Genomic DNA, 21,880 nt, shown 5'->3' with positions numbered 1-21,880 from the left:
GTTCCTATTCGGCCATCTTGCTCTGCCCCTGATCTTCCACCTTGGCCAGGAATTAAATTAAATTAAAACTATTCCCACAGAGGAAACTTCAGGCCCAGTTGGCCTCACAGTTACATTTTATTGAATGTAGAAATAATAAATAATACCAGTTCTTCACAAACTTCAAGAAAATAGAAGGAGAGGGAACACTTCTTAATTCATTCTCTGACATCAAAGACAGACAAAAAATTATAAAAAAAACCCCTATAGATCATTATCCTTCATGAATGTAGGCACAAAAATTCTCAACAAAATAGCAAAGTGAATACAACTACAGATATAAACAACTATGTACAGTGAAAAATGGAATTTATTCTAGGAATGCAATGCTGTTTTCACATCTAAAATCAACTTGTGGCTGAACACAGTGTCTCATGCCTGTAATTCCAGCACTTTGGGAGGCCTAGGCAGGTGAATCATTTGAGGTCAGGAGTTCAAGACCAGCCTGGCCAACATGACCAAACCGCATCTCTATTAAAAATACCAAAATTAGCTGAGTATGGTGACACACGCCTATATTCCCAGCTACTCGAGTGACTGAGGCATGAGAGTTACTTGAACCCAGGAGGCAAATGTAGCAGTGAGCTGAGATCATGCCATTGCACTCCAGCCTTGGCAGCAGAACAAGAATCGGTCTCAAAACTAACTAACTAACTAAATATATAAATAAATAAATAATAAAAATCAACTAGTGTAATATATCATATTAATAGAATAATGGACAAAAGAGACACAATTATCTAAATAAGTACCCAAAAATAATTTGACAAAATAAGCACACATTCATGATAAAAACTTTCAAGAAACTAGAAATAGAAGGGAACTTTCTCAATCTGATAAAGAGCATTCATGAAAACCCTACAGTTAACATCATACTTAATGATGAAAGGCTAAATGCTTTCCCCCTAAGATCAGAAACAAGATCAGCATGTCTGATCTCACCACTTCTACTCAAAATTGTATGGCTAAATCAGACAGAAAAAAACTACAAAAAGCACTTCAGTTGGAAAGAAAGAAGTAAAGCTGTCTTTACCCAGAAATGAATGATCTTATATTTTGAAAATCCTGTGAAATCCTCAAAGAACCTAGCAAGCAGGTAGAGGTGATCAATTAGGACAATGTGACAAACAGATAACAATGGTGACAGAGCAAGCAAGAGGCAAAAAGGCACTGTCTCCCAGTGCTCCATTTTTCTCCAAGGCACCTGATAAGAAAGACTTTGAATTGAGATGACTTGGCTAGGAATTCAGATATGCATATGAGCATGGATGGTCCACATTAGGGGAATTGAATCCTTGACTGTAAGATTTAGGAAACTGCAATACACTGGCTGTGCACCAAGTCTGGAATGGGAAGGGAAGCTTCCCTTCATGATATCTGCCAGGCAGTATTCTAATTGCTTATAGTCAGACTTGAGGGATCACATATAGGATTTTGGCCTGAAATCAGACTCCTCAGAAACCATTACAACTAATAAATGAGTTCAGGAAGACTGTTGGATATAATGTCAATATAGAAAAATCAATTGTATTTTTATGTAGTAGCAATGAACCCTCCAAAAATGAAATTAAGAAAATAATTCCATTAAAAATAATATTAAAAAGAACAAAATAAAGATAAATTAAATTTAAAAAGTGCAAGATGTGCACCCTGAAAACTAGAAAATATTGTTTGAACAAATTTAAAAAGATCTGAATAAATGATGAGTTATTCTATATTTATGGATAGGAGAACTCAATATTGTTAATAAGGTAATTCTTCTTTCATTGATCTATAAATTCAGTGCAGTAGCTATCAAAATCTTATCAAGTCTTTTTACAGAAATTGGCAAGTTGATTCTAAAATTTATTTGAGTACAAAGACCCAGAAAAGCCAAAATAATCTGGTAAAAAAGAAGTTAGAAGATTTTACACTTCCCAATTTCAAAGTTTACTACATAGTAACCAAAATAGTGTGGTATTGGCATGAGTATAGACCTATAGATCTATGGAACAGATTTGACAGTCTGGAAATAAATGCTTATATTAATGGCAAATTGATTTGTGACAAAGGAGTCAGGCCGTTAGTGGAGGAAAGGATAGTCTTTCAACAAATGACTGTGAAATAATTGGATATCTACATGCAAAAAGATGAATTTGGAATCATAAGTTCAATGTACCATACAAAATAAAATCAACTCAAACTGGATCATAAACTTAAATGTATGAAATAAAACTATAAAACTTATAATGAAGACATAGGAGAAAATCCTCATGATCTTGGGTTGGGCAAAGAGTTCTTAGATACAGCACCAAAGTGTAATTCATAAAAGATAAAAGTTGATACATTGGATTTCATCATCACATTTGATTTCATCAAAATCTTTTGTGCTTCAAAAAGGAACCACTAAGAAAATGCAAAGACAACACAAACTAGGAAAAAATTTTTGCAAAGCATTAATTTGATAAAGGACATTCATATCTAGAGCACACAAATTACTCTTACAACAATAATCAGAAGACAAAAAAGAAGCAAAATATTAGAATAGCTATTTCACTAAAAAAGTATATAAATGCCAATAAGCATATGAAAAGATGCTTAAGATTTGTACTCATTATAGAAATGGAAATTAAAACTATAATGAGATACTATTTCACATCCAGTAGAATGACTATAATTAAAAAGAGAGATAATAACAAGCGTTGGTGAGGATGTGGAGAAATTGGAAGCTTTCTACATTGCTGGTGGGAATTTATAATGGCACAGCCACTTTGTAAAACAGTTGGATGGTTTCTTGAAAATTTAAACATAGATATATCATATGATCCACAATTCTACTCTTAGGTATCTACCTAAGAGAAATTTTTGAAAACATATATCCACATAAAGACTTTTACATGAATATTCATAGCAGTATTATTTATAATAGCCCATTTGGAAGCAATCCAAATGTTCAACAACTGGTGAATGCATAAGCAAAAGTGGTACATAAGTAGATATTTAGTAATAAAAATGAACCAAATATTGATATATGCTATGACACAGATAAATTTCAAAAATACTATGCTCTGAGGAAGAAGTCAGACATGAAAAAGCACATATTATATGATTCTATTTGTATGAAATATTTAGAAAAGGCAATGACAGAAAGTAGATTATTGATTACGTGATGCTGGGAGTGAGAATGGGTATTGACTGCATACTGGTATGAGGGATCTTTTGGGGATGATCAGAATGTTTTAAAGCTGGATTTTCATGATGATTACACAGTTTAGTAAGTTGCCTAAATTTACTAAACATCACTGAATTATACACTTAGAAGAGTAAAGAAAAAATAGGTATTGGCTAGGTAAGCTATCATTGATGATAGTAGCTGATAACTTTGTTAAAAGAAAGGAATTATCTGACTTGCTCTTTCATATATAATATGTATATGTATATATATACATATTTTTTCCATCTTTCCTGAAAAATTGCTCATCAGCAACAAAGGAACCAAGTCAGAACATTTTTATCACAAAAACCTGGCTGAAATTTGGATTTGGGGTATGATTTAATTTTTTTGGTTCTCTAAGAGTTAACGTTTCAAATAATATAGATAGATCTTGAAAATTTTTACTTTTCAATGCCTAGTTTTACTTTTTTTGTGCATTTTAAGTGTAAATTTCATTTTAATTTCAAAAGAGAAATGAAATGGGCAATATACCCAGAGTTAGCAGTGAACTGGAAAAGTTGCCTATAAAGATAAGAATCCTGACATCAATTTATGGACACTATTGTCCTTCTTCCTCTTCCCATCAAAACCCCCAAGAAATACTGTCACCTGTGGTGGTTGTCAGATTTCCCCTAAGTCAACTTTCATTCTCAACCCCATCTTGGCTTTTCTGTCACCTATGATCCCTCGACTCTCGGGAATAAAAGCAACCAGGCTGAATAAAAGCAACAGGGTGATTGTGTGATGGGGACCAGTGGTTCCCAGACACTGGGTTAAGAGGCCACAAAATTGATTTCACTTGAGAGCAAATTCAGATCTGAACCCAGTTTTTCAGAGGTGAAAGAGATCTATTGATTTTTGTCACAGTCAGTTTAAAACTGAAATGATCACCATTTTAACGTGTCAGACTGAACAGATCTATTGGAAATGAGTATCATTGCCACTGGAAGCTGTTTTTCTTTTGACTGAATTCTATATTGTACATCTTAGATGGAAAATAAAGTAATAAGACAGTGAAAAGTAGCTGGGAAATTCTATGGCAGGTGTTATTTACCCTTACAGGTAAATGATGCAGGCCAGGAAGGAAAAATAGTTCATTTGCCGAAGTGCCTACAAAATCTGAGTCTTCCCTGAGTGGAGACAATTTACCTAAGTCATGATCAGGTCAGTCTATGGAGCTGAAATAATTTTTGTAAACACATCAGCTGATCCAGTTGTTGAGGGTTTGTAGAAAGAGCTTTCTCAGGGCATGGGAGAGATATCTCTGAGAGTTGTGGGTTTTTGAGAGGTTCTTGGCAGAATTTGACTTGGAGTTTAATATAGAACATTAAACAAACATGACAGTGAATACATATATATATTAGACTACTTCTAGAAAGTGTAAGTAATATTATAGTGTTTTAAAATGAACCTAAATTTCATTCATAGATAGTGCATTTTTATGTTAGTCCTTCCTCTTGGGAAGTGCCAGAATGAAAAAGACTTGATATCTCTTAAATCAATTGGTTTTCAAAACTGATTATTCTTTGTCTAGCCACTTGAGAAAATTTTGGGGGGTTGTTTCCTAGAGATTTAAATGTTCTTAAAACCGATCTTTATCCAGGAAAAGTATTTATCTTCCTGGTTTTTGAAAGTGAACAAATTGAATTCATAACTTTTCTTAAGAGTTTGAGTTCTATTTTCTATAGTTTTTCCAATTATAAGCCACTATGACAACTTTTCAACACATTTTATCCAAGAGGTGAAACTATTCTGCCAACTACAAATTATGACATTTTGGTGCAGTGACTCCCTTTCTATTCATGCTCTTCTTTCCCCTCCTTCTTTATAATCATCATCATCGCCATCATTTCTTCATCACAGCTAATTTTTGAGTCCCTGCTTCATAGAAGATATCTGCATATATGTGTATATCTGTGTGTGTGTGAATATATGTGTGACATATTAAAATATGTACAAAATACTGCCATCACTGTGATCAACTTATGGTGATTGTAGTAGGGAAATAAGATCTATCATGTTCCTTTTATACATCAGACTCTTGGTAAGTGATTTATTTATGATATGTCACTTTACAACACAAACATAAGGTGTATATTATTATTCCCATGTTGCTGATGAAGAAATAGGAATTTAAATGTGTTAATTAACTTGTTTGAGGTGACACAACTTCTAAGTAGATTCCCAGACCAAGTCTTTTGGAGTAATAAAGGTCTGCTCTTTCTCAAAACTGTGCTTCTCCTAGGTATACCTGCAAGGCAATTTAAGTACTCATTATGGTCTAGTTCTGGCATTTGAAGGATGTGTCTACCTAGCAGGGTAACAATGCTTACAGATCATCATTGCTCCCCATTCCAGGGGCTTCATCATAGCAGTATATAATACATCACTAGAATAGGGTTGAGTGCTCTCATGGAGAATGTCTACGATTGATTTTTTTTCAACCAAAAGTTATAGTTTAAGCTGTCTTGTAAACAGATCTGTCACTGAAACTATATAAACTAAGACAGAGCTTAACAGTTAAATTTATCCATAAGCTACAAAAACAGTCCTGGAAGCAAATTATCATGCATTAAACATGTCAGTTCATCTAAAGTTTTTATCAATGACCTGAAAGGCATTTGTTGATCATTTAAATGGCATAATGTATTTTATTTCTTTATGTACCACTTGGAGTTTACAGTTAGATTCCTATTACACCGAATGTAGACAAAACCTCTTGAAGTAATTTTTCTACCAAAAATGAAGAGGAAAATGTGCAAATCAGATTTAACAGAAAATGGCTAGGTGAGGAATAGGTCATGCAAATGAAACATTAAAACCAGGTGGATTAGAAGGTGGAATACCATGGCACTGATGAAAGATTCCAGGGAGGTCATCTGGTTCTGAATTTATGAGGTTCTGAATTTAAAAATCTTGGTAATGCCATATGAGGTCTACAAGACTGGACCAGTGTTCCTTAGGTTGGTGATGCATTAATAGCACTTGTAAAATTTTTAACACATCCTGAATCTCACTGTAGATCTCTAATCTGGGGTTTTGGAATCTGTATGTTTAAAAAATCCTTCCCCCTAAAAAGCTATGCAGAAAAAAGAGAGAGGAAAAGAGAAGAAAAAAGGAAAAGGAGAAAAGTAAAGGGGAATGAAGCACAAGTAATAAATCAAATAGGATAAAATGCCAACAGTAGGTAAACCTAGGTAAAGGGTAGCAGTGCTGGGCTACAGCTGGCATGAATTGAGTCATTATTTTCTGCATCTCTTCCCAACTCCTTGTCAGTGACTTCACATTGGCAGCTTAAAATTGGCCATGCTGGGCATAAATACACCATAGAAGTCAGCAAATGCAACAAATTAGGGCTTACCCTCCCCAAGAGCCTATTCAGCAGCTAACCATTGAGTATTTGGGTGCTCTTTATAAAAATTATACCCTCCACTCCAACCCCTCCCCCACAAAAAACCCAAACACTCTTCTAGTGATGCAACTGCAACCATCTTGGCATTTGGGAAGTGCTGTGCTTGACGGCAAGTTTCATGAGGGCAGGGACCATGTCTACCTATATCTCTACTGCATCCCCAGCATGAAGCCTGGTGCCAGACATATGCTGAACAATAAATATTTGTTGAATAAATAAATGAAGTTTTCATTTTAAAACACTTTATGTTACCCATGTGTTAGCTTAATTTAGGATGAGTGGAGGGAATGGAATAAGATGATAAATACATAATTAACATTCTGTATGAAACTGTCTTTAACTCCTATGGGGAGAAGGTATTTAACAAACAGAAAGGATAAGGTCCAAAATTAATCTCATCTTAACCTCAGGAAATGCATAAGGGAAGAAAATTCACATTACTGATTACACACTGGTACCTGACAGATAGAAATGAGATAATAAGTAGATATTGACTTCTGTTGAGGTGAACATCAAGATCTATTGACCTGAGAGGTAAATATTGACCGAGGTGAAGTCAAGGTCAATATTTGCCTCAAAGAATAGGAAATCTTAATGCTCACCAATATATAAAGGTTATATGTGAATTTTTACATACATTTTCCTGGCATAACATTATGAAAGTGCTGTATTTTCTCAAGCAATGCACAAAAGTCTATTTTAAAAGTTTAAGTTCCATACAAATGGCAGCTTTAAGGACTAAGAATTTCTACTGTCTTCTCTATTGTTGATTTTTGCTGAGCCATTAGTTAAGAGAATTTGATATGGTCTGATTGTGGTACAGCGAAGGTTAACAGGAGTTTAATAGAACTCAAGCCATCCCTTAGGAGAGCACAAAGAATATCTTCCCAAGTCATCATGGCTACCAGTGACATTTTCTCTTGACTATCTTTGTCAATCATGACAATCTTTCTTTGTGTAACAACACATCTTAATCACAGAGTCCTGAGATTTTAAGTCTGCAAGGGTACTCATCTAATCATTAGGTTCTAATTTTTTTCCTGACTTTAAGCTACACTCTGTCAAAATACGATCCTGGGCCAGTAAGCTCTGATCAACATGAATCTCTAAATTATTTTATTCTGTAGGATCCTGTGGTGGAGAAGAAGGGATGAGGCTTTCAGGGAGTGGAACATTTTAATTGCTCTTCATTCCTCTGTTTTGTAGAGAAGTCCCCGTCACTATTGCTGGAAACGTCAAACCATCTAGAACCTAATCTCCAAAACCTGCTAGTTTCCATAGTAACAGAATGTTCAGGCCAAGCCAGGAAGAAACTCCTTTTCCAAAAAGCTCAATTACCCAGTCACCCCCCAGGTTACCATTCACTAGTGCTGCCTCTGCTGGTATAGGTCTTGCTTAACTTGGAGTAATTCGAATGGAAGCATCCCTGCCTGGCTTTCTTTGGGACATGCTCCTGTTTCATAAGGTCCTGTTTCTTAGTCTTTCAGGCCACGAAACAAAATTAAAGGCCCCTCAAAGTAAAGCAAATGTCAGTGGATGCAACAACACACAGTTCGTGTCCTAGCTGCCTTTCAGTTCTGATAAGCTACTTGAGGGTAAAGACAGTGCTCTATACCTCTTCATTTACCTTTTTGCACCCAAGAAGGGGAGTGGATCTTGAACAAGTAAGTGCTGAATGATCAAGTGTGTGAATGAATGCAAAAGCCCTCCTCATTGTTTTCTTATTCTTTCCTTCTACCTCAAGGCATTTGCAGAAATGTCAGGAGGATAGGATGAACAGCACGTATAGTCAATGCAAGGATTTAAAAATCCCCACCCATGCTCCCCTTCCTCATGAGCTACGCTCTAATATATGCATTGCTTGATTTTCATACATGCTGATTGCATAGCGATTTATTCTACAAGTGCCAAGGAGAAGAGTCACCCCTGGACTAAATGTAAAATCTTTATTCTCACCAATGTCTAAATCATTGTTTTCTCGTGGCTGAGATCATGTGGCACACATTATTAATAGCTCTGGTCTCTCCACCACTTGACACAGCGCTCCAGCTGTCATTCTGCTCCCTGGCTCGTATGATTCTTGCACTGGTGAAGTGCCAGGCCTGGGCCTAGCCCATCAGTCACTGTCACCCACCACCCAGTGATGAATAGCCTGGCCGTCGCCGTGGCGAGGCCCAGGCTCTGATTCACACACGCCTGACTTTTACCAACTTCAGCACGCCAGCTGAGGCCTATCCCAGCTGAGGAAGGCCGCAGTGACCTGGAAATGGCACCGCCTCTGTTCCCCAACTCTCCCTCGGCCCCTCCCCCCATCCCGATTAGTTAAAAATGAAACAAATCCTAATGTGATCATGTCACTAATTATGCATTTAATTCAGTTATAAGGAGCTAATGGCTCCCTCAGTGACAGCTTTTACTGCTAAAAGGCAATTCATTCCTGAAACGGGGAAATCTAATTACACAAAATGCTTCATCCTAATCCTTTCAAAGAATAATCTTATTTGTAGACATTAACATCCCAGATGCTGCTGCTGTTTGTCCATTATGACAGTGTTTGTCCTGAATAATGTATAAATAGCTCTTTCTGGACAGTTGCATGTCACTAAATCAATACAATTTGCTGCCTTCTGTTACATTAAGTCGGCCTGGGCAGGCTGGAGAAAATTAACCTTTTGTTTTCCTCCCCTCCCCCTTTCTCAAAGGGCCTTCAGAATTAGAAATGAGAAAAGGATTAAAGGGGCCTGGGGTGCAGATGAAAGGGGACAGTAGAGAGAGAGAGGAGTGCAGGAAGACAGGTATGAATGAAGCTGCAAACAGAGAGAGAGAGAGGAGTGAAGGAAGACAGGTATGAATGAAGCTGTAAACAGCTAGGAGAGGAAATGTCAGGTATAGAAATGCCATCAGATGAACCACAAATGATAGGTAGGAGAAAATGGCAAACTTCTATGATGATTATGTTGGAATTACTCCAGATGTAGACCTGAACCAGAGCATTTTATGTGCTGACTCTTGGTCTCAGACTTCTTAATTCTAAATGATGCTATCTTTGCAACGGTGGTTTGATGCAACATGGAGAGCTCACATGGAGTGGGGAGGATGGCAACCAAATGCCTCAGTTGACTGTGATATTCTTGCTTAGAATGCCATTTTTATGGAAAGCATTCAGGGTGCTGCATAATAACCACAACATATATTTGTGTAATTTATGGCTTAACAAAGGATTTGCACATAGATAAATCACTTGATTTACACAAGTTTGAACGGTAGGCATCAGGGTTCCCATCCTAGAGGTGAGAAAATGGGGGCTAAATGACTTGTCCATGGTGGTCTAACTGGGTCACATCTCTATTTTTTTTTATCTCTTGGTTTTGAGTTGAATCTTTCAATTATTATACTACAGCTGACTCTGCATATGCCAAACCTCCAATTATTCGGGAAGGTCTCATAGCAAGTGTCTTTTATATTTTATTTTAAGGCAACCCTCAAATTTGTGTTCATATACACAACACACACACACATACACATACATAGACACATTTTTTCCATATAAATATAGGTAGGTGAGTTTTATTATGAAATTATTCAAGGCTATAAAAGTATTGGGTGTGCAAATGTAAGTTAATTTCTAAATACTCTGAGTTCTCTTCTGAAGATTAGATAAGAGGTTGACAGAATCTTTCTGTAAAGGGCCAGATAGTAAGTACTTCCGGCTTTCTGTGCCGTATTGTGTCTGTCATAACTTCTCAATTCTACAACTGTAGGACAAAAGCAGCTATAGACAATAAGTAAACCAGTGGACGCTGAAGAAGTGGCAGACTGGCTTTGGCCTTCGGGTTGTAGTTTGCAAACTCCTGGATTAGGTCACGCTATTAAAAAAATTAATCTGAGACAATGTTACTTGATTTGTAAATTTTACTTTTTTTCCTTCACATTTCTACTCTTGCTTCCAGTCAATGCTTTTTTGTTTTTTATATTGTCTTATCATTAGAATACAGATATCTATTGCCTTCCTACAAACTTGAAGAAGCCCACAGAGGTTCTTGCAAAAGGACAAAGGGGAGTGAGAGTGCATTATATTCTCCGTGCCACTGCCTGATTTCTGTATAGTTTATTCTGACTGCTTTTGGGTATGTGTGTCAGCATTCAGTTTCATAGCTGCACTATTGGCTGTTTTTTATTTTTGGTACCAGGAATGGGATGAGGAAAGAGGGGTACCATGCAGCTATTGAAGTTAGGTTCTGCTGTTGGAAACATCCTGCTAAAAGCTTGTTTTAATGCTATTCCGCAGAAAAAATAATTCTTTATAAGGCAGGACTGTTTTTAAAAGGGGTTCGATTGGTAAACAGATCCTTATTACAAATAAGTTCTTGATTATCCAAAGCATGCTTAGAGGCCCACCTCTGGCATACGTTGGTAAGTGCCAGAAGCTGTTTTCAATAGCACTTCAACAATGGAAAAGAAAAAAAAAAAACTTGTTTGAAGTTGATGCTGAAAGCAAGACTTTAAAAAGAGGCTCTCACACACCTACAGTCATCTGGTATTTGACAAAAGTAAGAAATGGGGAAAGGACTCTCTATTCAATAAATGATGCTGGGATAAACTAATTAACCATATGCAGAAGAATGAAATTGAACTCCTACTTTTCACCATATACAAAAACACAGACACATATTTTCCACGTAAAACATAGGTAGGTGGGTTTTATTATGAGATTATTCAAAGGTTATAAAAGTATTGGGTGTGCAATTGGATTAAACTCAAGATAGATTAAATATTTAAATGCAAGACCTCAAACTCTAAGAATCCTAGAAGAAAACCTAGGAAACCGCATTCTGGACATTGACCTAGGAAAGAATTTATGACTAAGTCCTCAAACGCAATTGCAACAAAAATAAAAATTGACAAGTGGGACCTACTTAAACTAAAGAGCTTCTGTACAACAAAAGAAGCTATCAACAGAGTAAACAGACAACCTATTGAAAGGAAGAAAATATTCATAAACTACACATCCAACAAAGGTCTAACATCTAGCATCCATAAGGAACTTAAACAATTCAACAAACAAAAACCAAATAACTTAATTGAAAAGTGGGCAAAAGACATGAACAGACATTTCTCAAAAGAAGACATACAAGAGGTCAAGAAACATATGAAAAAATGCTCAGCATCACTAATTGTCAGAGAAATGCAAATCAAAACCACAGCGAGATATCATCTCACACTAGTCAGAATGGCTATTATTAAAAAGGCTGTGGAAAAAAGGGAACACTTATACACTGTTGGCGGGAATGCAAATTAGTTCAACCACTGTGGAAAGCAGTTTGGAGATTTATCAAAAAACTTAAAGCAGAACTACCATGCAACATAGCAATCTCATTACTGGGTATATACCCAAAGGAATATAAATCATTCTACCAAAAAGATACATGCACTCATTGATTCATTGCAACAGTATTCACAATGGCAAAGACATGGAATCAACCTAATTGTCCATCAGCAGTGAATTGGATAAAGAAGAAATGTGGTACATATACACCATGGAGTACTATGCAGCCATAAAAAAGAACAAAATTATGTCCTTTGCAGCAACATGGATGCAGCTGGATGCCATTATCCTAAGTGAATTAATACAGGAATGGAAAATCAAATACCACACGTCCTTATTTATAAGTGGAAACTAAGCATTGGGTACACTTGGACATAAAGATGGGATTGATAGACATTAGGGACTACCAGAGTGAGGAGAGAGGGAGGAGGACAAAGGCTAAAACTATCTACGAAGTATGCTTACTGCCTGAGTGATAAAATCATTTGTACCCCAAACCTCAATGTCACATAATATACCCATGTAACAAACATGCACATGTACCCTCTAATCTAAAATAAAAGTTGCAATTATAAGAAGGAAAAAATTATTAACAATACTGTATGAAAGTAAAATAAAATAAAGAGAGGCTCAGAGAAAGGACAGAATGGTAAAGCATTCAAAGCTTCCTTTGATGAAATTAAATGGGAGTACCATGAGGTGGTACAGGAGTTGCAAAGCATTAGAGAGATCTTTGTAGAGAAGTTCAGAATATTATTTGCTTTTTCTTTTATTATAGCTCTTTGGCTTGTGTTATATTCCTTTACACCTATGCTAAAGTATGATTTTTCTTACTTCCTTCTTGTTTCCATAAAAATGTATGTGAGATAATCTATTCTAAAAGTAATGCTATACATGGCATCAAAAGGTTTACCCTTAGGTAAGCCTTCAGAGTCTAGTTCTTATGTTACTCTGCTTTCTTCCTGGAAGAAGCCTTGATTTTTGGTATCTTCTGACTGTGTGCTGCTGAGCTTCTTTGAAGTGAACTCTTTAGCTTCTAAGAAGCTGTTATCAAGTCCTTGGCCTTGTAAATTCTACATTGTCAGACTTTCCAAATGGTTACTGCCAGTCAAATGGACCATATTAATAATCCAATTACTACTTGGAATATGAGATTTTAAAAGTAATGTTAACCAGTCAACTGTGGCAAATGTTAATCCCAGACATAACAATATATTCTCTAGAATTAGGCAGGGCTTCTTTAGTGGTATCTGGGTTTATTGTGGAAAAGGAAGTTATGATAGGGTGAGATGCAGAACAGCAAGTATTATTTCTGGAAAGTAATTTGTTTGGGGTGCCCCTTTAAACCATCAGGGCCAATGTCACTGAAGAGGGCTCAGATTAGCTGATCTGGTTGATTGGGCCTTAATCCATCACTGCTTGAACCTCCTCAAATGTGTTATCACCAGGGATTTGTCTGGCTACATATGATTTCACACATCTGTCATCTAAATCACGGATCCAAATGCAAAGTCCAGCACTAGGAATCATCACAGGCATTTGTGAAAATCCTTGGAGGAACTTGGGACCATAAATCAATGAATGGATTACAGTTCAATAGGACGACCTTCTCATTTATGATGAAATGATGTTGTCCACATGAATGCCTAGGTATTACGGTGATGAAGCTATAAAGATGTATTTGAGAGTAAATCTCTGTGGTTCTTCCTTATGCCAGTCTCTGAGTACTATCTCCATGATGAGAACCTTTTTAATTAAGACCGACCTTAAAAAAAAAATAAGCCACATGAAAACTTGCTTGGCACTACCTTTGTGAATGGGCCAGAAAAAAATATTCTTTTTTTCTTCTTAGATGGAATAGTAGTAATAGTAATGGTAACAGAAACAAATAATGTTTGCTATAACTGTATACTATGTTAAACACTTTTATGTGTTATCTCAGGAAACTGAGGCTCAGAGAGAGCGGTAAATCATATGCCTAGTGTTTATAGCTGGAGAGTGGCCAGAGGCAGGATTTGAACCTAGGTCTTCTGACTCTAACCTTGTGACTCACCACAGTGTAAGGAGAGTCTGTATCACAGTTGACTGCTTTGTTTAAGAAGCAAAGTGAGAGGGTTAGATTTTTTCTATATGCCCCACAAAGTCAGGGGTTTGTCAACTCAAGCACTCTCTTTTCTGACTCCAAGCATTGCAGGAAACATCCGCAGGAAGAGAACCCCTATGAGTGCTCTCCGCTGAGACCCAGCTCTCGCTCTTGCTCACTGAGCCTGCCTGGAGCACCACCAACCTGTAACTTCTGACACAAATGGGCTGAAAGCCGGTGGGCTTGGCGGGAGGCAGCATATTCCAGGAGCCTTCCTAACTTGGACAGTGGAGAGCTTTAACAGTTCCCAGCAGGATCATATTTGATCCACATTTTCTCATCACACTGGAAAGCAAAACAACCTAAGAAAACAAAACAGCAGAAAACTAGGACTACCCACTTCATGTACCTAGAGTTGTTGTGTTGCGACGTCAGCTTGTCATCATTCTGTTGGCAGGACCTAGAAGTGCTGCTCAGTTAGCCCTTGGGAGGAGAGTCCTGAATGGAGTAATTTTAATGGTCTTAGCTTCCCAGGGAATAAGAATATTTACCCCTTCAGTACTTGCCATAGTTGAGAATTTAAATTTTTTCCTGAGATTGAAGAGTGACAGGCTGGGGAAACTTTCTGATATTTTCACAGAAGGCAAATTTTATAGATCTTCAGTCTCTCACTTCATGAAAATATTAACATTCCATGAGAGTCTACTTATATATTCAGTGTAAGTTTCTTTGAATTTTTTTATTAAAATGTAAACTTATGAACTAATACTTGAAGATGATATTTTTTACTTTGATTTTGTGATTTTTTTTTTTTTTTGAGACGGAGTCCTGCTCTGTCATCCAGGCTGGCAGTGCAGTGGTGCATCTCGGGCAACCTCTGCCTCCTGGGTTCAAGTGATTCTCCTGTCTCAGCTTCCTGAGTAACTGGGATTACAGGCAACCGCCACCATGTCCAGCTAAGTTTTGTATTTTTAGTAGATACTAGGTTCGGCTAGGCTTCTCTTGAACTCCTGACCCAAGGTGATCTACCCTCAGGTCTCAGAGAGGTCTCAGCCTCTCAAAGTGCTGGGATTACAGGTGTGAGCCGCCGTGCTCAGCCAATTTTGTGATTTTTAAATAACTTTTGTTTAATTAAAATAGTTAACTTTCATTATGTTCCTAGTACCATACTAAATGTCTTCTGTGCATTATTTTTATTTCTTACCACAATCCTATGATGCAGCTATATTATCATTCCATAATAGAAATGAGAAAACTGAGGCTCCAATAGGGTAAGTAGCTTGCTCACTATATGTAATTAGTAGCAGAGCCAGTATCTGAATTCAGGTCTGGCTGACTTCATGGCCCTTTCCCTCAACCAGTTTCTGTTGTCTTTCAATCTCTGAGAAAATTAATGCCTGTGAAAGGGATGGATGTTAATCATAGATGTTACGTAGCTGAGCAAAAGCTTGGACATCATTTGTTATCTTTATTTTCCTAATAGATAAATCGGAATAGGGGATAATGACTATGTCAATATGATATTAAATGCCTGTGTCAATTCAGTCAAATATCCAGTCACATTAATTGTTTGGCATCAAACAGAAAAAAATGTTGATTAACTCAAATTTCAGCTTTTCAATTGGTTATTCTGGCATAAAGGACTCAATCCTAGACAAAGAATCAAGATCACAAAACAAATACACTGTAAAACTGATAATTCAAACTGTTTTGGATTTCTACTCTGAATATACCATGCTTACTTACGCTACTGAATGTGAGAATCATAATCCATCCCCCTTTATTTAAGTCAGAGACTGCACAATGTCAAATAGCTTGACAATTTTGTTTCAGCTGAACTGAGTATAGACTACTAAAGTCAGCTTCATCCCTCAGGGCTGCAAGATTTCTCTTGGAAATAGGCAAACAGCTTTATTTTCCTTCTAGTTATCTTTGAAGTAGTCATGCTTTCTTACATAATAACTACTTCACCAGTGTTTGTCAGCTCAAACCCATTTGACTCTTATCATAGAACCAAAAGGTTGGGCAGACTGGAAATGGTAACTTTCTATATAGCTAGGATGGTCATAGAATCAATCCTCATGTATTTCACTTCTCTGCTGTAAAAGGCAGTCAGGATCCTACACACTTATGATGAAGCAAAATCAGATCAGTTCCCCCCTAACCACCAGCCTGCCTTGGAGGATTATTGTTATTGGGGCTGATTTAAGAGACAGAGTACATGCATCTCAGTGTTTAGATCTTGTGTTGACCTGACAGTGCCAGCATCTGCGAAAAGCATTGCTTGATCTAAACTCCGAGGTGGTTTGATATAGAGGCTACCAACAGGAAGCAGCTTGAAAGTCCCAACACGCCTTTTCCAGAGTCACTTTTCATATTGCAACTGCAATTCACACGTATTTGCCCTCTGGCACCATCAGGCATTATGAGAGAGCCAGGAAACCTGGAACTCAGACATTATGGGAAAATAAAAGGAAGTTATTTTATGTTGTTCAATAATGTTATATTATTATCTTTGTGATAGGCTAATTCATATACTCTACAGAAGACTATGAATTAATGGCTTGGGAGTCCAAATTTGACTTTAAAAATACGTAACTTTAGCTGATGGATTCAATTTGCAATTCAAATGAGTATTTTGTACATTTGCCCAGAGTCTTTAAGTCAGTAAGCTTAAATAAGTAAATAAAAACTTTTCTAATCATTTTAATAACATTCTCTTGGCTATACTTCAAGTCATTATGACAAGAAGTGACATCAGCAACATAATTATACTTTTATATTAGCCCAAGGTATTCTTTGAGCTAAAAATCTACCACCCATATTTATCTCTTTAATGCCCTTTTTACCATGTAAAGTATTTCCAGGGAAGCTCTTTATTCAGATTTATTTTCTCTCTTTAATCTTGTTCATTTTTTGCAAATATAATTTTAGATTGAACTTATTTGCTTAATTTATGACGCAATAATTTTTGTTGTTGTTGTTTTTATAGAAGACTAAGACAGTGAATAGGGGGAAAACCCAGGATTAGGCTCAGAAGAAAGATAGTAACATCAAATTTTAGTTACCATTGTATTGAGGGAATTGGGGTACCTTGAAGTTAGTCCTTAAACTTTAAGAACTCTGCAACTCAAAATAAAGTCATGATACAGCTATTCCGTCTCTCCCTTCCTCGCCCCTTCTGGCTGACTCAGGATCAGGACTCCTGAAATTGGCAGCATGTTGTATCATTATCTTTAAATTCAAAGTATTCAAAGCATATCTCATAGAATGTTAAAGCTGGAAGCAAACAGGTATTTCAAACTGCATCTTATATAGATAAATAAACTGTGGTCCAGGGAGGTTTTGTATTCTGGAGTATGCATCTTGCTAAAGAAACTCAGATACTTCTGTCATGTTCTCTGCTTCCATGGCTGGCTTAGTCTTGGTGCTGCCCCTTAAATCTGCTCATTCATTCATTCATCAAAGCACCTATTACATGCTATGTAGTGTGCAAAGTTTAGGAATATAAATGAGAACAGACAACCCCCCTGACTTCATGGAATTGACATTCTAGACAAGGAGAATGAAAAATAAATGAATGTGTTAAGTACTGACTAGTAAGTATTCTGAAGAAAAAATAGAGTAAGATGTTAGAAAGTGACAGACTGAGAGAAGGATTTCTCTGCATCAGAGGAAACCTAACTTGAAGACCTGAGGAGGTAGAGACACCAGATTTACAGGTATTTAAGGGAAGAGTGCTCCATGCAGAACGAACAAGTGCAAAGACCCTGAGGCAGAGTGCATTCATCCATTGCTTCTCCAGAATTGCTTTTTGAACAGCCCCTGAGTTGGGCGTTTGTATACTGCATAGTCCCTGCACTGTATATGATCCAGCAGTCTCCTGAGAGGAACTGGAGCAGGACCAAATTTTGAAGTCAGATCCACTGTGATATTTCCTAAAGCCCTTGATATTTAGTTTGTGATGTTGGGCAGATGGGCCTGATTGTGTGTCAGCAGGAGGGAGAGGAAGAGAAAGAAAAATGCCTAGGGGGAATGAATATCTCCTCTGGCCACCAGAAATAAGAAGTTCACCTGAATGTCTTGTCTGTAAACAGTATTAAACTTCAAGATTGTGACAAGGAATGTTTATTCAATTAATTTGTTTACAACTGATCCCTACAGAGTGCGTTAGATTTTTTAAAGGTCCTTTGGGACCATAAGCAGCCATGACACATTGATAGCTACCTTCTCTCCCCAACACTCAGTACACGCATTTGTCCAGTGAATATCTGCGAAGGTAAGAAAAGGCTTCTCATCAGGGCCAAGCCTCTTCAAACAGAAGAGACATGCCATCAGAACTTGGGCTTATCCCCTCAGAAAGGGGAGGAAATAGAAGCTAAATGGGGGGAAGATGGATCTTAAGTCAATTCTTAGATCTGAAAATGCTCTTCTTCTGAGTGACATCTAGAAAAAAAAAAAGAAAATTAAAAATACTGGGTGACTACAGTTTAAAAGTTTTACCCTAATTTCTAACTCTTATGGAGTGACAATTTTTAAGGATCTGCTTTTGAATTATTCTATGCACTGAATTATATCCCCCACTTCCACCAAATTCATATGTTGAAGCCCTGACCTGCAATATGACTATATCTAGAGATAGAGTCTTTAGGAAGTAACTAAGTTTAAACGAAGTCATAAGGATTGGACCCTAGTCTGATAGGTCTATGGATTTATGAAAAGTGGCTGTCTGCAAGCCAGGAAGAGAGCCCTCACAAAAACCCAACCATGCTGGCACCCTGATCTTGGACTTTCAGTCTCCAGAACTGTGAGAAAATAAATTTCTGTCATTTAAGCCTGTGATCCAAATTAATATTTACACCCAATGTTGGAGTACTCTAATCTGGATCCTGGGGGTTCTTGGCAATCTGGCAATTTAGGATTACCATTCCAAACCTCATGGGTTTCTATGTACTCACATCTCCAAATTAAATCACATTTGGAAACAGGAACCAAGGATTTAGCTATGTCTGCTTAGCCATTTTAGTTTCTAATTAGCTTTACTTACCTCTGTCACTAACAAGCTATGTAAATTCAGGCAAGCTACTTACCTCTGTCACTAACAAGCTAGGTAAATTCAGGCAGGCTACTTAGCCTCTCTCTCAGTTCTCCCATTGAATGAGGGTTTATGAGGGCCAAATGTCATTAGGTCTAAGTAAAAACTTTGAAAATATTGAAGTTTTAAATAAAGGCAAAAATACTAAGTATTCAATAGATGTGCATTCTATTCATTGAGTTTAGAGGGCTCCTGACATTTGAAGCCAGGCCTTCACTGGAGCTGCTTAGAAATGGTAGCAACCAGCATTTTCATGGTTCATTCAGCCATTCCCATACCTTAACCTACTGATTATTCAAGACAGAAAAACCTTGAAAAGCACACTCCAGAGGCCTCTGGAAGAGAGGCTCCCTCTGTCAACAGAAATGATCAGAATACACTTCTAGTTGCCTTGTCCCTGGGCTCTGTGGACAGTTAGAGCTGGCCTGTGAGGTCAGGCAGCAAGCCTCGCCAGGCATCCGAGGCCGGCCATCCCTCCATCATTGTCAATAAGCGAGATGGAGAGACCTGTACATCATTTCATTTACTATTGCAATGATTACATAGCTCATTGCCTTCCCATTGTTTCAGTGATAGATTTAATTAACTTCCAATTAATCATAGAGGGTGATATTTAATGCTCAGCCCGGCACTGTGCACAGTGTGACAGACCAAAGAATATATTCTGAAGGCTTCAGTAATCAAGAGGTCATGGAAGATAGATGTTCTTCACTGAAGAAGAGGGAAGATAAATCTGTGTGTCCAGACCACTCTGGCTAACTGTTTTAGGATAATTGTTTTGCATCCAAATGATAACTTTCCATAAGGCCCAACCATGCACAGAGATAGATGAAGGGAGAGAGAGATAATAGGGTTACAATATGGAGAATTCACTTGGCTGTAATTTCCATCTGATGTCAACCAGATTGAGCTCACCAGGGAATTCTGCTTGGATCTGCAGAAGTGCATGTGGCATAAAGACTCGAGTTTAGGACCAAAAGCTGAAGAGGTGCTCTGTAAATCTTGGTCCAGTTAATAAGGAAGAAGGCCCAGAGATCTTGGTTAGGTCACCTTTTTGTTTTCAACGCTCTTGAGGGCATAATGACATTTTGCTCATGATGTGACATCATGTATTTTTGTCTTCTGTTTCTTGATATGATGTGAGACTTGCATGTCTGAGCAATGGAAAGCTTGGGACCCTGGGTTTAGCAATGGGGTAGTCTCTCTTCATGCTGTGTTCCCGGAAAAGGACATGAGTCGTGTGATAGAAGGTCCTTGGACTATAGCCCGGGCATCTGAAATGTTTCTAATGAAATGGATCAGAACCTTTCAGGAAAAGATTCTAGCAGTTTCCTGAGCACTCTAAGAAACTCATTGACTTGGAACACAAAAACATACTTGAAAAAAGTGGTTATTCTCCTTATAGTTACATTTATATTCAGACAGTGATCTAGCAACAAATGATAAAACAGATTAAGATCTCTTATTTATTCTTTCATTCATTGTTCTATTCATCTATTCACAATTATATGCTAAGCATTTTCATATCAAGAAAATGGTCATTTCTGAATTATTTCAAACAATATCCGGAACAGTAAAATCTCAGATAAAAGAAGTAACTGAAACTGAACTGGAAAGTCATTGTTAACAGAATTAGAGCTAGAGTGATATTACAATCTTTAGAAAATACATGATTATTAGTAGAATAGAGATTATTGGAGTCAATAAAGTCCCTGATATAATATAAAACATTGTTTGGGTATGTGTATATTTTTCAGAGAAGGTATCCATGGATCTAAAGTGGTTTTGAGACAGTGAAGAGTTAAGAACACTGGTGCTGTAGCCATTTACCCCAAGGAAGTATAATACATCTGTGTCAGTGTACATGAAATAAGAAAATATTAATCCATTCTGTAGACTTACATAATCTCTTGTTCTCAGAAAAGTAAAATCTGACATGTGATATCTGACATCAATAACAAATTTATTTAGGTAAATTTCTTCTTAGTGAACTGTTCAGAATAAGCGAGGCTTTGGAAATGCTGTTTGCTCTAAGTCTCTGGAGACTTACATCTGACAAAAAGCATACCTAATGTCTGAATATGCTTGTGATTGTTGGGGTGTGTGTGTGCATGTGTGTGCGTGTGCATGCGTATGTATGTGTGTTTGCATGTATACATCCACACCACAGAACCCAAAACTCTGGAAATAACTTGACAAAGAGATTAAAATGTGGGGAGCTTGACCTTGTCCATCTGACTGCACACACTAGCAGTCAAATGCAAAATGAAAGGTGCATGCCTTGTTTTATGGTGGAGACACCCCTCTTCACTTTGCGGTGAACAAATTGGAGATGGAACAAGAATGAACTCTTGTATCGTCTACCTGTCCCTCCAGTCAATAGGTTGACATCTGAGCAGACCATGAGATTATAGTCATGACCCAGTATAAAAGAATGAGGGACTTTTGGCACTCTTCTTTCAATTCTGGTCATAAAAATGCATTAAGTTTGGCGTGAGTTTCTGTTCTTGTTGAAAGCGCATTCATGGGAAAACAGAATCAGGAGATGTTCTCAGAGGATTCCTTAGAATATATCATAACATGCATCTGGGTTGCTCTCCTTAACTAAGGACTTGAGTGATTTCTCCCTTTGATCCCAAGAGGCCAGTAGAATATACCTACTTGGACATGAAAATAAAGATTCTATTTCAAGACAAACTACTTTTCCTAAGAAGCATGAAAGACTGGTTGTG

Source organism: Colobus angolensis, unplaced genomic scaffold (genome assembly GCF_000951035.1).
Source record: "Colobus angolensis palliatus isolate OR3802 unplaced genomic scaffold, Cang.pa_1.0 Scaffold200, whole genome shotgun sequence".
Taxonomy (NCBI): domain Eukaryota; kingdom Metazoa; phylum Chordata; class Mammalia; order Primates; family Cercopithecidae; genus Colobus; species Colobus angolensis.
The sequence above is the reverse complement of the archived record's forward strand: the minus strand, read 5'-3'. Positions refer to the sequence as shown.